Genomic DNA, 17,500 nt, shown 5'->3' with positions numbered 1-17,500 from the left:
ATCAACGTCGGCCACCACCACCAGACCGCCTCCCCCAGACTTCCAGAAGCGAAGCCGGTCCCCAAGCACCAACCCCGACCGCCACCGAGGCACCCGCCGAAGGCGGGTGCCGAGTTCACCGGCCCCAAGCGACAACCGGTCACCGAGGCACCCGCCGAAGGCGGGTGCCGAGTTCACCGGCCCCAAGCGACAACCGGTCACCGAGGCACCCGCCGAAGGCGGGTGCCGAGTTCACCGGCCCCAAGCGACAACCGGTCACCGAGGCACCCGCCGAAGGCGGGTGCCGAGTTCACTGGCCCCAAGCGACAACCGGTCACCGAGGCACCCGCCGAAGGCGGGTGCCGAGTTCACTGGCCCCAAGCGACGGCGGTCACCGAGGCACCCGCCGGAGGCGGGTGCCGAGTTCACCGGCCCCGAGCACCAGCGGTCAGCCACGGAGGGTGCTGGATCATCCATACTTCCAGAGCTCCAGAGCTCCATAGCCCCGGAGCTCCATAGCTCCATAGCCCCGGAGCTCCATAGCCCCGGAGCTCCATAGCTCCATAGCCCCGGAGCTCCATAGCCCCGGAGCTCCATAGCCCCGGAGCTCCATAGCCCCGGAGCTCCATAGCCCCGGAGCTCCATAGCCCCAGAGCTCCATACTTCCATAGCCCCAGAGCTCCATAGCTCCAGACTTCCATAGCCCCATACTTCCATAGCTCCATAGCTCCATAGCTCCATACTTCCATAGCTCCAGCCGCGGAGGGTGCTGGCTGGTGGCTCCATAGCTCCATACTTCCATAGCTCCAGTCAGAGAGTTGGCGAAAATTGCACTAAGTGCGAAAGCCCATTCATTTACAAGGGCGTGTCCGCCAGGCGGCGACATTTCCCCGTTACCGGTGGCTGCGCGGCGGGTGAGTGACAGAGCTTATCCGAGCGGCTGGAACTCTGCGCCGGCGTGGTCGAGCGTGAGGCCCCGGCCCTTTGGCTGCCTGGTACCTAAAACACTTCCATTGATCCAGCCACGGAGGGTGCTGGCTGGTGGCTCCATAGCTCCATAGCTCCATAGCACCAGAGCTCCATAGCTCCATAGCACCAGAGCTCCATAGCTCCATAGCACCAGAGCTCCATAGCACCAGAGCTCCATAGCTCCATAGCACCAGAGCTCCATAGCTCCATAGCACCAGAGCTCCATAGCTCCATAGCACCAGAGCTCCATAGCACCAGAGCTCCATAGCTCCAGCCTGGGTGGCTGGTGGCTCCATAGCTCCATACTTCCATAGCTCCAGTCAGAGAGTTGGCGAAAATTGCACTAAGTGCGAAAGCCCATTCATTTACAAGGGCGTGTCCGCCAGGCGGCGACATTTCCCCGTTACCGGTGGCTGCGCGGCGGGTGAGTGACAGAGCTTATCCGAGCGGCTGGAACTCTGCGCCGGCGTGGTCGAGCGTGAGGCCCCGGCCCTTTGGCTGCCTGGTACCTAAAACACTTCCATTGATCCAGCCACGGAGGGTGCTGGCTGGTGGCTCCATAGCTCCATAGCTCCATAGCACCAGAGCTCCATAGCTCCATAGCACCAGAGCTCCATAGCTCCATAGCACCAGAGCTCCATAGCTCCATAGCACCAGAGCTCCATAGCTCCATAGCACCAGAGCTCCATAGCTCCATAGCACCAGAGCTCCATAGCTCCATAGCTCCAGGGCTCCATAGCTCCAGGGCTCCATAGCTCCATAGCTCCAGGGCTCCATAGCTCCAGGGCTCCAGGGCTCCATAGCTCCAGGGCTCCAGGGCTCCAGGGCTCCATAGCTCCATACCTCCAGAGCTCCATAGCTCCATAGCACCAGAGCTCCATAGCTCCATAGCACCAGAGCTCCATAGCTCCATAGCACCAGAGCTCCATAGCTCCATAGCACCAGAGCTCCATAGCTCCATAGCTCCAGCCTGGGTGGCTGGTGGCTCCATAGCTCCATACTTCCATAGCTCCAGTCAGAGAGTTGGCTAAAATTGCACTAAGTGCGAAAGCCCATTCATTTACAACGGCGTGTCCACAAGGCGGCGACATTTCCCCGTTACCGGTGGCTGCGCGGCGGGTGAGTGACAGAGCTTATCCGAGCGGCTGGAACTCTGCGCCGGCGTGGTCGAGCGTGAGGCCTCGGCCCTTTGGCTGCCTGGTACCTAAAACACTTCCATTGATCCAGCCTCGGAGGGTGCTGGCTGGTGGCTCCATACCTCCATAGCTCCATACCTCCAGAGCTCCATAGCTCCATAGCACCAGAGCTCCATAGCTCCATAGCACCAGAGCTCCATAGCTCCATAGCACCAGAGCTCCATAGCTCCATAGCACCAGAGCTCCATAGCTCCATAGCACCAGAGCTCCATAGCTCCATAGCTCCATAGCACCAGAGCTCCATAGCACCAGAGCTCCATAGCTCCATAGCACCAGAGCTCCATAGCTCCATAGCACCAGAGCTCCATAGCTCCATAGCTCCAGGGCTCCATAGCTCCAGGGCTCCATAGCTCCATAGCTCCATAGCTCCAGGGCTCCATAGCTCCAGGGCTCCAGGGCTCCATAGCTCCAGGGCTCCAGGGCTCCATAGCTCCATACCTCCAGAGCTCCATAGCTCCATAGCGCCATACTTCCATAGCTCCAGAGCTCCATACTTCCATAGCACCAGAGCTCCATAGCTCCAGAGCTCCATAGCTCCAGCCTGGGTGGCTGGTGGCTCCATAGCTCCATACTTCCATAGCTCCAGTCAGAGAGTTGGCGAAAATTGCACTAAGTGCGAAAGCCCATTCATTTACAACGGCGTGTCCACAAGGCGGCGACATTTCCCCGTTACCGGTGGCTGCGCGGCGGGTGAGTGACAGAGCTTATCCGAGCGGCTGGAACTCTGCGCCGGCGTGGTCGAGCGTGAGGCCTCGGCCCTTTGGCTGCCTGGTACCTAAAACACTTCCATTGATCCAGCCACGGAGGGTGCTGGCTGGTGGCTCCATAGCTCCATACCTCCAGAGCTCCAGAGCTCCATAGCACCAGAGCTCCATAGCTCCATAGCACCAGAGCTCCATAGCACCAGAGCTCCATAGCTCCATAGCACCAGAGCTCCATAGCTCCATAGCACCAGAGCTCCATAGCTCCATAGCACCAGAGCTCCATAGCTCCATAGCACCAGAGCTCCATAGCTCCATAGCACCAGAGCTCCATAGCTCCATAGCACCAGAGCTCCATAGCTCCATAGCACCAGAGCTCCATAGCTCCATAGCACCAGAGCTCCATAGCTCCATAGCACCAGAGCTCCATAGCTCCATAGCACCAGAGCTCCATAGCTCCATAGCTCCAGCCTGGGTGGCTGGTGGCTCCATAGCTCCATACTTCCATAGCTCCAGTCAGAGAGTTGGCTAAAATTGCACTAAGTGCGAAAGCCCATTCATTTACAACGGCGTGTCCACAAGGCGGCGACATTTCCCCGTTACCGGTGGCTGCGCGGCGGGTGAGTGACAGAGCTTATCCGAGCGGCTGGAACTCTGCGCCGGCGTGGTCGAGCGTGAGGCCTCGGCCCTTTGGCTGCCTGGTACCTAAAACACTTCCATTGATCCAGCCACGGAGGGTGCTGGCTGGTGGCTCCATAGCTCCATACCTCCAGAGCTCCAGAGCTCCATAGCACCAGAGCTCCATAGCTCCATAGCACCAGAGCTCCATAGCACCAGAGCTCCATAGCTCCATAGCACCAGAGCTCCATAGCTCCATAGCACCAGAGCTCCATAGCTCCATAGCACCAGAGCTCCATAGCTCCATAGCTCCATAGCACCAGAGCTCCATAGCTCCATAGCACCAGAGCTCCATAGCTCCATAGCACCAGAGCTCCATAGCTCCATAGCACCAGAGCTCCATAGCTCCATAGCACCAGAGCTCCATAGCTCCATAGCACCAGAGCTCCATAGCTCCATAGCACCAGAGCTCCATAGCTCCATAGCACCAGAGCTCCATAGCTCCATAGCACCAGAGCTCCATAGCTCCATAGCTCCAGGGCTCCATAGCTCCATAGCTCCAGGGCTCCATAGCTCCAGGGCTCCAGGGCTCCATAGCTCCAGGGCTCCATAGCTCCAGGGCTCCAGGGCTCCATAGCTCCATACCTCCAGAGCTCCATACCTCCAGAGCTCCAGAGCTCCATAGCACCAGAGCTCCATGGCTTCAGAGCTCCATAGCACCATAGCTCCATACCTCCAGAGCTCCAGGGCTCCATAGCTCCATAGCTCCATAGCTCCATAGCTCCATACCTCCAGAGCTCCATAGCACCAGAGCTCCATGGCTCCATAGCTCCAGCCTGGGTGGCTGGTGGCTCCATAGCTCCATACTTCCATAGCTCCAGTCAGAGAGTTGGCGAAAATTGCACTAAGTGCGAAAGCCCATTCATTTACAACGGCGTGTCCGCCAGGCGGCGACATTTCCCCGTTACCGGTGGCTGCGCGGCGGGTGAGTGACAGAGCTTATCCGAGCGGCTGGAACTCTGCGCCGGCGTGGTCGAGCGGCTGGCCTCGGTAGTTGAGGTACCAGGGGTGGGGCGGGGAGCTCCAGGCGGGTCTTGTGAGAGAGTGAAGCCGAGCGGCTGGAACTCTCGGCCGGCCTGGTCGAGCGGCTGGCCTCGGTAGTTGAGGTACCAGGGGCGGGCTGGGGAGCTCCAGGCGGGGCTTGTGAGAGAGTGAAGCCGAGCGGCTGGAACTCTGGGCCGGCCTGGTCGAGCGGCTGGCCTCGGTAATTGAGGTACCAGGGGTGGGCTGGGGAGCTCCAGGCGGGGCTTGTGAGAGAGTGTAGCCGAGCGGCTGGAACTCTGGGCCGGCGTGGTTGAGCAGCATGCCCGCGGAGGTGGCTCTTCCATAGGCAGGGAGGGTGCTGGAGCTCCACACTTCCATAGGCAGGGAGGGTGCTGGAGCTCCACACTTCCATAGGCAGGGAGGGTGCTGGAGCTCCACACTTCCATAGGCAGGGAGGGTGCTGGAGCTCCACACTTCCATAGGCAGGGAGGGTGCTGGAGCTCCACACTTCCATAGGCAGGGAGGGTGCTGGAGCTCCACACTTCCATAGGCAGGGAGGGTGCTGGCACATCCACACTTCCAGCCACGGAGCATGCTGGCACTTCCACCTTGCTTGCTAAGTCGGCGTGATCTTGCCCAAAAAGTCCCTCCTCACCTCCAGCTGGAAGTGGAAAAAAATCCTCCACCTGCTTGGCCGAGGTTCTGGAAGCCAGCAGCTCGCAGAATGTTGCCAAAGTTTCACTGGAAGGAAAAGAAAAGAGAAGACCGAGTGCGCATTTCACCTACCGCCGAATGTCCACAAGAGGGAAGTGTCACTCCGTCGCAGAATCTGCGCCGACGCACTCGGCACCCTTCGAATTTATGGTGCCGGTGCGGGTGTTCTGGGTGCAAAAAGGCCGCCCAAGTGGTAGAAAAAAATCAGACTTCGTCTCTTAGGTCGAAATTAATGCCAAGTTTTGAAATGCGCTGGCAGGGGTGGACCAGGGCCCGTTAGAAGTGCTTAGGCGAGGTCCTGGAAGCCTAACCCGGCGTGATCTTGTGCAAAAAGCCGCTGCTGAGCTCCAGCTGGAAGTGTAAAAAGAACCGGGCTGGATCAAAAAAAGAACCGGGCGGCCCGTTAAAATTGCTTAGCCGAGGTCCTGGAACCCTAACCCGGCGTGATCTTGTGCAAAAAGCCGCTGCTGAGCTCCAGCTGGAAGTGTAAAAAGAACCGGGCTGGTTCAAAAAAAGAACCGGGCGACCCGTTAGAAGTGCTTAGCCGAGGTCCTGGAAGCCTAACCCGGCGTGATCTTGTGCAAATAGCCGCTGCCGAGCTCCAGCTGGAAGTGTGAAAAGAACCGGGCTGGATAAAAAAAAGAACCGGGCTGGATCAAAAAAGAACCGGGCGACCCGTTAAAATTGCTTAGCCGAGGTCCTGGAAGCCTAACACGGCGTGTTCTTGTGCAAAAAACCGCTCCCGAGCTCCAGCTGGAAGTGTAAAAAGAACCGGGCTGGATAAAAAAAAGAACCGGGCTGGATCAAAAAAGAACCGGGCGACCCGTTAAAATTGCTTAGCCGAGGTCCTGGAAGCCTAACACGGCGTGATCTTGTGCAAAAAGCCGCTCCCGAGCTCCAGCTGGAAGTGTAAAAAGAACCGGGCTGGATAAAAAAAGAACCGGGCTGGATCAAAAAAGAACCGGGCGACCCGTTAAAATTGCTTAGCCGAGGTCCTGGAAGCCTAACACGGCGTGTTCTTGTGCAAAAAGCCGCTCCCAAGCTCCAGCTGGAAGTGTAAAAAGAACCGGGCTGGATAAAAAAAAGAACCGGGCTGGATCAAAAAAGAACCGGGCGACCCGTTAAAATTGCTTAGCCGAGGTCCTGGAAGCCTAACACGGCGTGATCTTGTGCAAAAAGCCGCTCCCGAGCTCCAGCTGGAAGTGTAAAAAGAACCGGGCTGGATAAAAAAAGAACCGGGCTGGATAAAAAAAAGAACCGGGCGACCCGTTAAAATTGCTTAGCCGAGGTCCTGGAAGCCTAACACGGCGTGTTCTTGTGCAAAAAGCCGCTCCCGAGCTCCAGCTGGAAGTGTAAAAAGAACCAGGCTGGATAAAAAAAAGAACCGGGCTGGATCAAAAAAGAACCGGGCGACCCGTTAAAATTGCTTAGCCGAGGTCCTGGAAGCCTAACACGGCGTGATCTTGTGCAAAAAGCCGCTCCCGAGCTCCAGCTGGAAGTGTAAAAAGAACCGGGCTGGATAAAAAAAGAACCGGGCTGGATAAAAAAAAGAACCGGGCGACCCGTTAAAATTGCTTAGCCGAGGTCCTGGAAGCCTAACACGGCGTGATCTTGTGCAAAAAGCCGCTCCCGAGCTCCAGCTGGAAGTGTAAAAAGAACCAGGCTGGATAAAAAAAAGAACCGGGCTGGATCAAAAAAGAACCGGGCGACCCGTTAAAATTGCTTAGCCGAGGTCCTGGAAGCCTAACACGGCGTGTTCTTGTGCAAAAAGCCGCTCCCGAGCTCCAGCTGGAAGTGTAAAAAGAACCAGGCTGGATAAAAAAAAGAACCGGGCTGGTTCAAAAAAGAACCGGGCAACCCGTTAAAATTGCTTAGCCGAGGTCCTGGAAGCCTAACACGGCGTGTTCTTGTGCAAAAAGCCGCTCCCGAGCTCCAGCTGGAAGTGTAAAAAGAACCAGGCTGGATAAAAAAAAGAACCGGGCTGGATCAAAAAAGAACCGGGCGACCCGTTAAAATTGCTTAGCCGAGGTCCTGGAAGCCTAACACGGCGTGTTCTTGTGCAAAAAGCCGCTCCCGAGCTCCAGCTGGAAGTGTAAAAAGAACCAGGCTGGATAAAAAAAAGAACCGGGCTGGTTCAAAAAAGAACCGGGCAACCCGTTAAAATTGCTTAGCCGAGGTCCTGGAAGCCTAACACGGCGTGATCTTGTGCAAAAAGCCGCTCCCGAGCTCCAGCTGGAAGTGTAAAAAGAACCGGGCTGGATAAAAAAAGAACCGGGCTGGATAAAAAAAAAGAACCGGGCGACCCGTTAAAATTGCTTAGCCGAGGTCCTGGAAGCCTAACACGGCGTGATCTTGTGCAAAAAGCCGCTCCCGAGCTCCAGCTGGAAGTGTAAAAAGAACCAGGCTGGATAAAAAAAAGAACCGGGCTGGATCAAAAAAGAACCGGGCGACCCGTTAAAATTGCTTAGCCGAGGTCCTGGAAGCCTAACACGGCGTGTTCTTGTGCAAAAAGCCGCTCCCGAGCTCCAGCTGGAAGTGTAAAAAGAACCAGGCTGGATAAAAAAAAGAACCGGGCTGGATCAAAAAAGAACCGGGCGACCCGTTAAAATTGCTTAGCCGAGGTCCTGGAAGCCTAACACGGCGTGTTCTTGTGCAAAAAGCCGCTCCCGAGCTCCAGCTGGAAGTGTAAAAAGAACCAGGCTGGATAAAAAAAAGAACCGGGCTGGATCAAAAAAGAACCGGGCGACCCGTTAAAATTGCTTAGCTGAGGTCCTGGAAGCCTAACACGGCGTGATCTTGTGCAAAAAGCCGCTCCCGAGCTCCAGCTGGAAGTGTAAAAAGAACCGGGCTGGATAAAAAAAAAGAACCGGGCTGGTTCAAAAAAGAACCGGGCAACCCGTTAAAATTGCTTAGCCGAGGTCCTGGAAGCCTAACCCGGCGTGATCTTGCCCGAAAGTCGGCCTCTATACTTCCATTTTAGGTACCAGGGGCTATTAGTGTACTTGGTCCCACTAGTCAGTGTACTCATCCAGTTACCCCCCGTTTTCCAAAACACCATCGGCACGTATAAGGGGGGGACTCTTGAGAGAGATGAGGTATATGGCAGCGCAACACCAATCCGCTCCGCGCTGGTTCCCATGTCGGCTACGGATGAATAAAACCAGCCTGTCCCCCCTGGAGCTCACGAGACACGGAATTTTTTCTAAGTGCCAACGGCTCTTCCGAGCAAACGTGTCCGCTCCGGCTGGTTCCCCCGTCGGCCTCGAATGACGAAAAATGCCGGTCTCCGCCCGGAGCTCATGACAAACGAAAAATTTTCTAAGTGCCAACGGCACTAGCGAGCGAATGTGTCCGCTCGGCGCTGGTTCCCGGGTCGAACCCGGAAGACGAAAAACGCCGCTCTCCGCCCGGAGCTCATGACAAACGAAAAATTTTCTAAGTGCCAACGGCACTAGCGAGCGAATGTGTCCGCTCGGCGCTGGTTCCCGGGTCGAACCCGGAAGACGAAAAACGCCGCTCTCCGCCCGGAGCTCATGACAAACGAAAAATTTTCTAAGTGCCAACGGCACTAGCGAGCGAATGTGTCCGCTCGGCGCTGGTTCCCGGGTCGAACCCGGAAGACGAAAAACGCCGCTCTCCGCCCGGAGCTCATGACAAACGAAAAATTTTCTAAGTGCCAACGGCACTAGCGAGCGAATGTGTCCGCTCGGCGCTGGTTCCCGGGTCGAACCCGGAAGACGAAAAACGCCGCTCTCCGCCCGGAGCTCATGACAAACGAAAAATTTTCTAAGTGCCAACGGCACTAGCGAGCGAATGTGTCCGCTCGGCGCTGGTTCCCGGGTCGAACCCGGAAGACAAAAAACGCCGGTCTCCGCCCGGAGCTCATGACAAACGAAAAATTTTCTAAGTGCCAACGGCACTAGCGAGCGAATGTGTCCGCTCGGCGCTGGTTCCCGGGTCGAACCCGGAAGACGAAAAACGCCGCTCTCCGCCCGGAGCTCATGACAAACGAAAAATTTTCTAAGTGCCAACGGCACTTGCGAGCGAATGTGTCCGCTCGGCGCTGGTTCCCGGGTCGGACCCGGAAGACGAAAAACGCCGGTCTCCGCCCGGAGCTCATGACAAACGAAAAATTTTCTAAGTGCCAACGGCACTAGCGAGCGAATGTGTCCGCTCGGCGCTGGTTCCCGGGTCGGACCCGGAAGACGAAAAACGCCGGTCCTCGCCTGGAGGTCCCAGCAAAATCGGCGAAAAAACGACTAAGTGTCAACTTTCGAAAAAACGACTAAGTGCCCACGGCTCTGCGGGGCTTGTGAGTCCGCCCCGCGCCGGTTCGGTGGTCGGCCTCAAAAAGCAAAAAATCAGCCTCTCTCCCTGGAGCTCACCTCGAGGTACCAGGGGGTGAGGTACCCGGGCTAAGGTGCAGTACCTTTTTTGGTCTTCAGGTGCGCCAGAGTACAATGAAATGGTCCCAGTAGTCAGTGTACTCATCGACTTTCCCCCCGTTTTCCAAAGCACCTCGTTTACGAGTATGGAGGAGATGGTGCTGGTCTCCCCACGGCGTCGGACACGCCGTCCTCGACAGCACAAGGTCGGATAGAAGACCTGGAAAGCGCCGTGGCACGCGCTGGAGGTGGGCACTTTGGCGAAAAAACGACTAAGTGTCAACTTTCGAAAAAACGACTAAGTGTCAACTTTCGAAAAAACGGCTAAGTGTCAACTTTCGAAAAAACGACTAAGTGTCACCTCTCTGAAAAAATGGCAAAGTGTCGCCTCTCTGAAATTTTTCTAAGTGCCCACGGCTCTGCGGGCTCGTGCATCCGAGCCGCGCCGGTTCTGCAACCGGCCTAGAATGACGAAAAATAACGGTCTCCTCCTGGAGCTCACAGCCAATTGTGGCGAAAAAGTGGCAAAGTGCCCACGGCCCTGCCGAGCTTTGGCGTCCGCTCAGCGCCGGTGCCGCAGTCGGCCTCGAATGACGAAAAATGACGGTCTCCTCCTGGAGCTCACAGCCAACTTGGCAAAAAGTTTCTAAGTGCCCACGGCCCTGCCGAGCTTTGGCGTCCGCCCAGCGCCGGTTCCGCAGTCGGCCTCGAATGACGAAAAATAACGGTCTCCTCCTGGAGCTCACAGCCAACTTGGCAAAAAGTTTCTAAGTGCCCACGGCCCTGCCGAGCTTTGGCGTCCGCTCAGCGCCGGTTCCGCAGTCGGCCTCGAATGACGAAAAATAACGGTCTCCTCCTGGAGCTCACAGCCAACTTGGCAAAAAGTTTCTAAGTGCCCACGGCCCTGCCGAGCTTTGGCGTCCGCCCAGCGCCGGTTCCGCAGTCGGCCTCGAATGACGAAAAATAACGGTCTCCTCCTGGAGCTCACAGCCAACTTGGCAAAAAGTTTCTAAGTGCCCACGGCCCTGCCGAGCTTTGGCGTCCGCTCAGCGCCGGTTCCGCAGTCGGCCTCGAATGACGAAAAATAACGGTCTCCTCCTGGAGCTCACAGCCAACTTGGCAAAAAGTTTCTAAGTGCCCACGGCCCTGCCGAGCTTTGGCGTCCGCCCAGCGCCGGTTCCGCAGTCGGCCTCGAATGACGAAAAATAACGGTCTCCTCCTGGAGCTCACAGCCAACTTGGCAAAAAGTTTCTAAGTGCCCACGGCCCTGCCGAGCTTTGGCGTCCGCCCAGCGCCGGTTCCGCAGTCGGCCTCGAATGACGAAAAATAACGGTCTCCTCCTGGAGCTCACAGCCAACTTGGCAAAAAGTTTCTAAGTGCCCACGGCCCTGCCGAGCTTTGGCGTCCGCCCAGCGCCGGTTCCGCAGTCGGCCTCGAATGACGAAAAATAACGGTCTCCTCCTGGAGCTCACAGCCAACTTGGCAAAAAGTTTCTAAGTGCCCACGGCCCTGCCGAGCTTTGGCGTCCGCCCAGCGCCGGTTCCGCAGTCGGCCTCGAATGACGAAAAATAACGGTCTCCTCCTGGAGCTCACAGCCAACTTGGCAAAAAGTTTCTAAGTGCCCACGGCCCTGCCGAGCTTTGGCGTCCGCCCAGCGCCGGTTCCGCAGTCGGCCTCGAATGACGAAAAATAACGGTCTCCTCCTGGAGCTCACAGCCAACTTGGCAAAAAGTTTCTAAGTGCCCACGGCCCTGCCGAGCTTTGGCGTCCGCCCAGCGCCGGTTCCGCAGTCGGCCTCGAATGACGAAAAATAACGGTCTCCTCCTGGAGCTCACAGCCAACTTGGCAAAAAGTTTCTAAGTGCCCACGGCCCTGCCGAGCTTTGGCGTCCGCCCAGCGCCGGTTCCGCAGTCGGCCTCGAATGACGAAAAATAACGGTCTCCTCCTGGAGCTCACAGCCAACTTGGCAAAAAGTTTCTAAGTGCCCACGGCCCTGCCGAGCTTTGGCGTCCGCCCAGCGCCGGTTCCGCAGTCGGCCTCGAATGACGAAAAATAACGGTCTCCTCCTGGAGCTCACAGCCAACTTGGCAAAAAGTTTCTAAGTGTCACATCTCTCAAAAAACGGCTAAGTGTCGACTTTCGAAAAAACGGCAAAGTGTCACATCTCTGAAAAAACGGCTAAGTGTCGACTTTCGAAAAAACGGCTAAGTGTCAACTTTCGAAAAAACGGCTAAGTGTCGCCTCTCTGAAAAAACGGCAAAGTGTCAACTTTCGAAAAAACGACAGAGTGTCGCCTCTCTGAAAAAACGACTAAGTGTCGACTCTGAGAAAATGGCAAAGTGCCCACGGCTCTGCGGGCTCGTGCATCCGACCCGCGCCGGTTCCCCAGCCGGCCTGATATAAGGCAAAACCAGCCTCTCCGCCTGGAGCTCAGAGCCAACTTGGCGAATATTTTCTAAGTGCCCACGGCTCTGCGTGGCTACGGCGTCTGCCCAGCGCCGGTTCCTGGGTCGAACCCCGAGGACGAGGAATGCCGGTCTCCGCCTGGAGGTCCCAGCTTAATCGGCGAAAATTTTCTAAGTGCCCACGGCTCTGCCGGGCTCGTGCATCCGACCCGCGCCGGTTCCCCAGCCGGCCTGAAATAAGGCAAAACCAGGCTCTCCCCCTGGAGCTCAGAGCCAATTGTGGCGAAAAAACGACTAAGTGTCAACTTTCGAAAAAACGACTAAGTGTCAACTTTCCAAAAAAACGGCTAAGTGTCGACTTTCGAAAAAACGGCTAAGTGTCAACTTTCGAAAAAACGACTAAGTGTCGCCTCTGAAAAAACGACTAAGTGTCGCCTCTCTGAAAAAACGACTAAGTGCCCACGGCTCTGCGGGGCTTGTGAGTCCGCCCCGCGCCGGTTCGGCGGTCGGCCTCAAAAAGCGAAAAATCAGCCTCTCTCCCTGGAGCTCACCAAAAATTTGTCGAAATTTTTCTAAGTTCTCCTCGAGGTACCAGGGGGTGAGGTACCCGGGCTAAGGTGCAGTACCTTTTTTGGTCTTCAGGTGCGCCAGAGTACAATGAAATGGTCCCAGTAGTCAGTGTACTCATCGACTTTCCCCCCGTTTTCCAAAGCACCCCGTTTACGAATATGGAGGAGATGGTGCTGGTCTCCCCACGGCGTCGGACACGCCGTCCTCGACAGCACAAGGTCGGATAGAAGACCTGAAAAGCGCCGTGGCACGCGCTGGAGGTGTCACTGTGGCGAAAAAGTGACTAAGTGTCAACTTTCGAAAAAACGGCTAAGTGTCAACTTTCGAAAAAACGGCTAAGTGTCAACTTTCGAAAAAACGGCTAAGTGTCACCTCTCTGAAAAAACGGCAAAGTGTCAACTTTCGAAAAAACGACTAAGTGTCAACTTTCGAAAAAACGACTAAGTGTCACCTCTCTGAAAAAATGGCAAAGTGTCAACTGCGAATGTGGTGGTGCATGGAAGGAAGTGGAGGACGGCCGCCTCCTTAAACACAGGCCGGAGAGGAGCGTCAGGGCCAGGCTCCTCAAACATGGACCGAGTGTCGCCCTTAACACAGACCAAGGGGAGGACGGCCGCCTCCTTAAACACAGGCCGGAGAGGAGCGTCAGGGCCAGGCTCCTCAAACATGGACCGAGTGTCGCCCTTAACACAGACCAAGGGGAGGACGGCCGCCTCCTTAAACACAGGCCGGAGAGGAGCGTCAGGGCCAGGCTCCTCAAACATGGACCGAGTGTCGCCCTTAACACAGACCAAGGGGAGGACGGCCGCCTCCTTAAACACAGGCCGGAGAGGAGCGTCAGGGCCAGGCTCCTCAAACATGGACAGAGTGTCGCCCTTAACACAGACCAAGGGGAGGACGGCCGCCTCCTTAAACACAGGCCGGAGAGGAGCGTCAGGGCCAGGCTCCTCAAACATGGACCGAGTGTCGCCCTTAACACAGACCAAGGGGAGGACGGCCGCCTCCTTAAACACAGGCCGGAGAGGAGCGTCAGGGCCAGGCTCCTCAAACATGGACAGAGTGTCGCCCTTAACACGGACCAAGGGGAGGACGGCCGCCTCCTTAAACACAGGCCGGAGAGGAGCGTCAGGGCCAGGCTCCTCAAACATGGACCGAGTGTCGCCCTTAACACGGACCAAGGGGAGGACGGCCGCCTCCTTAAACACAGGCCGGAGAGGAGCGTCAGGGCCAGGCTCCTCAAACATGGACCGAGTGTCGCCCTTAACACAGACCAAGGGGAGGACGGCCGCCTCCTTAAACACAGGCCGGAGAGGAGCGTCAGGGCCAGGCTCCTCAAACATGGACCGAGTGTCGCCCTTAACACGGACCAAGGGGAGGACGGCCGCCTCCTTAAACACAGGCCGGAGAGGAGCGTCAGGGCCAGGCTCCTCAAACATGGACCGAGTGTCGCCCTTAACACGGACCAAGGGGAGGACGGCCGCCTCCTTAAACACAGGCCGGAGAGGAGCGTCAGGGCCAGGCTCCTCAAACATGGACAGAGTGTCGCCCTTAACACAGACCAAGCGGAGGACGGCCGCCTCCCTAAATACAGGCCGAACCGGAGCGCGAGTGTCGCTCCTTAAACACGGACCGAGTGGAGGACGGCCGCCTCCTTAAACACAGGCCGAACAAAATGACACAAAGTGTCAACTGCGAATGTTGTCCATCCAAGGAAGGAGCGTGATGCCCGGCCGGCTCCTTAAACACAGGCCGAGAGTCGCCCCGGACGGTCCGCCTCGCGGCGCCCGTCTGCTCGGATAAAATGACACAAAGTGTCAACTACGAATGTTGTCCATCCAAGGAGGGAGCGTGATGCCCGGCCGGCTCCGAAAACACAGGCCGAGAGTCGCCCCGGACGGTCCGCCTCGCGGCGCCCGTCTGCTCGGATAAAATGACACAAAGTGTCAACTGCGAATGTTGTCCATCCAAGGAAGGAGCGTGATGCCCGGCCGGCTCCTTAAACACAGGCCGAGAGTCGCCCCGGACGGTCCGCCTCGCGGCGCCCGCCCGATCGGATAAAATGACACAAAGTGTCAACTACGAATGTTGTCCATCCAAGGAAGGAGCGTGATGCCCGGCCGGCTCCTTAAACACAGGCCGAGAGTCGCCCCGGACGGTCGCCTCGCGGCGCCCGTCTGCTCGGATAAAATGACACAAAGTGTCAACTACGAATGTTGTCCATCCAAGGAGGGAGCGTGATGCCCGGCCGGCTCCGAAAACACAGGCCGAGAGTCGCCCCGGACGGTCCGCCTCGCGGCGCCCGTCTGCTCGGATAAAATGACACAAAGTGTCAACTGCGAATGTTGTCCATCCAAGGAAGGAGCGTGATGCCCGGCCGGCTCCTTAAACACAGGCCGAGAGTCGCCCCGGACGGTCCGCCTCGCGGCGCCCGCCCGCTCGGATAAAATGACACAAAGTGTCAACTACGAATGTTGTCCATCCAAGGAAGGAGCGTGATGCCCGGCCGGCTCCTTAAACACAGGCCGAGAGTCGCCCCGGACGGTCCGCCTCTCGAGGCGCCCGCCCGCTCGGATAAAATGACACAAAGTGTCAACTACGAATGTTGTCCATCCAAGGAGGGAGCGTGATGCCCGGCCGGCTCCGAAAACACAGGCCGAGAGTCGCCCCGGACGGTCCGCCTCGCGGCGCCCGTCTGCTCGGATAAAATGACACAAAGTGTCAACTACGAATGTTGTCCATCCAAGGAGGGAGCGTGAGGCCCGGCCGGCTCCGAAAACACAGGCCGAGAGTCGCCCCGGACGGTCCGCCTCTCGAGGCGCCCGCCCGCTCGGATAAAATGACACAAAGTGTCAACTACGAATGTTGTCCATCCAAGGAGGGAGCGTGATGCCCGGCCGGCTCCGAAAACACAGGCCGAGATTCGACCCCGGACGGGCCGTCTTCTCCCGGCGCCCGCCCGCGTACGCCCCCCATCCCCGGTCGCCCGTCTGCTCCCGGCGGGCCTCCGAGTACCCCCTCACCCAACTGACCGACTGGCACTCATGACCCGCCTTGGTAGGGCCCCCATCGGCCTCGGCTCGTCCGACGTCGGGTGGACGGTTCCTACCCACTGCGGGTCGCACTCTAGCGCCCCGGCCGCCGCGTGAGCGTGCGCTCCCCGCGCCGCCCCGCAGGCCCCGGCGCGACCGTACTGCGGCGAGACCGAGACGACCCGGTTTGGCATCCATCCCACCTAGCCACGATCCACGGAGGCCGAGCGAGCGGCTGAGTGTCGGGCGCCGCGCGTGCGAGCGTCCGCCGGCCGCGCCGGTCCTTCCGCGAATGTCGTTTCTCAAACCCTCCGGCTTGATAGCGGCGGCACCACGGGAAGCCGTCCACACACACCGTCCGACCTCTATCCGAAAAGCCTTCCCGACCAACCGCGGTCGCGGGGGCGTCTGTCGCTCCGCATCGGGGGGGCGTATGGCTTCCGCGCTACGCGCTGCGGGCTCGGGGGGGCCGCAACGGCTGAGTCTGACTCGGCCGGGGCGCAGCTTCCCTCCCGGCAGTCAGCAATAGTGCCGATCGCGCCTGCCACCAGCCCCCTCCCCGACGGGTTCGTCGGCGCCGGCTGGCCGCCGTCCGCCTTCGTTCCCCGAGGGTTCCCAACCAGCGCCGATCCAACTCCGCATCCTGGCCGCACGCAGTGCGTGCCTCGCGCGGGTAAGTCGCCGGCGCAGCGCCGCAGCTCCCGACCCCCGCGTACGGGAATAGTTGAGGGCCTCAGCGGGCCGCACCGACCGAGTCCGACTCGGGCCGGGGCGCAGATTCCCGCTTGGGTGACCGAACGTTCTCTGCTCGGGCCGGAGGGCCGACGCCCGTCCCCCCCCGTCGTCCCCCACGGACCGCCTCCGAGGCCACTTCGCACGGCTCATCCTCGGCTCCCTACCAATGCTTAATCGATGGGGCCGCCCGGCCGGATTCGCGCCACCCTGTCCACCGCGAGTCTCCCCAGACTAACCCGAGTTACCGCCCAGCTCGCCTAACCTTGCACTCGCTCTGCCAAACGGTCGTGTAGTCGGCGGGCCGTCCTACGGGTCGCCCTCCCTCCCCAAACGCGCGGCGGGATAGCGGCAAGGCGGCGGCGGCGGCCAGCGGCGTCGGGGCGCTCGCACCGGAGAAGAGGCGTCTTACGAGGCCGGGCGCAGCTCCCTCTCGTTTACTTGCTGAGTAGCGGCGCTCGAAGGTTCCGCGGCGAGCGCGGCTCATCCCATTGAATGTCCCTGCACCAGGCTCCATCGAAGGGCCGCCCGGCCGGATTCGCACCCCCCTGTCCACCGCGAAGTCCCCTCGACTAACCCGAGTTACCGCCCAGTTCGCCTAACCTTGCATCGCCCCGCCAAACGAGCGAGTTGTCGGCCGTCCTGCGGGTCGCCACCGGCCCCAAACGTGCGGAGGGATAGCGGCAAGGCGGCGGCGGCGGCCAGCGGCGTCGGGGTCGACCTAGCACCGGAGAAGAGGTGTCTTACGAGGCCGGGCGCAGCTCCTCTCGTTTAGGGGTCCGCGAGGGTCGCATTCGAGGTTCCGCGTCCTCGGCTTCGGCTGCGCCGGGTCCAGCCCGATCCATCTCACCCCGCGGCAGCGTCAGACCACCTAGAGCCCCCGCGAACCGCGGCCGGCGTCCGGAAAACAGTCGCGCGAGCCCCCGCTCCGGCGGGCCGGCGAGCGAGAGGCGCTACCCAGCCACCCTCTCTCCTACCTGGTTGATCCTGCCAGTAGCATATGCTTGTCTCAAAGATTAAGCCATGCAAGTCTAAGTGCACACGGCCCGTACAGCGAAACTGCGAATGGCTCATTAAATCAGTTATGGTTCCTTTGATCGCTCCTCAGTTACTTGGATAACTGTGGCAATTCTAGAGCTAATACATGCAAACGGGCGC

General features: G+C 58.6%; 1 non-coding gene across 1 annotated transcript in view; it reads left to right on the top strand.

The window, feature by feature from the left end:
* Window positions 1-17,316: 17,316 nt before the first annotated feature.
* Window positions 17,317-17,500, top strand: part of LOC147037898 (18S ribosomal RNA) — a 1,907-nt gene continuing 1,723 nt past the window's right edge. Inside the window, exon 1 of the ribosomal RNA XR_015064251.1 lies at window positions 17,317-17,500. This exon is cut by the window's right edge and continues 1,723 nt beyond it. This is a non-coding gene — a ribosomal RNA (18S ribosomal RNA).

The sequence above is a fragment of the Syngnathus leptorhynchus genome, unplaced genomic scaffold, assembly GCF_054491065.1.
Source record: "Syngnathus leptorhynchus isolate UIUO unplaced genomic scaffold, UIUO_Slep HiC_scaffold_106, whole genome shotgun sequence".
Taxonomy (NCBI): domain Eukaryota; kingdom Metazoa; phylum Chordata; class Actinopteri; order Syngnathiformes; family Syngnathidae; genus Syngnathus; species Syngnathus leptorhynchus.
The sequence above is the reverse complement of the archived record's forward strand: the minus strand, read 5'-3'. Positions and strand labels throughout refer to the sequence as shown.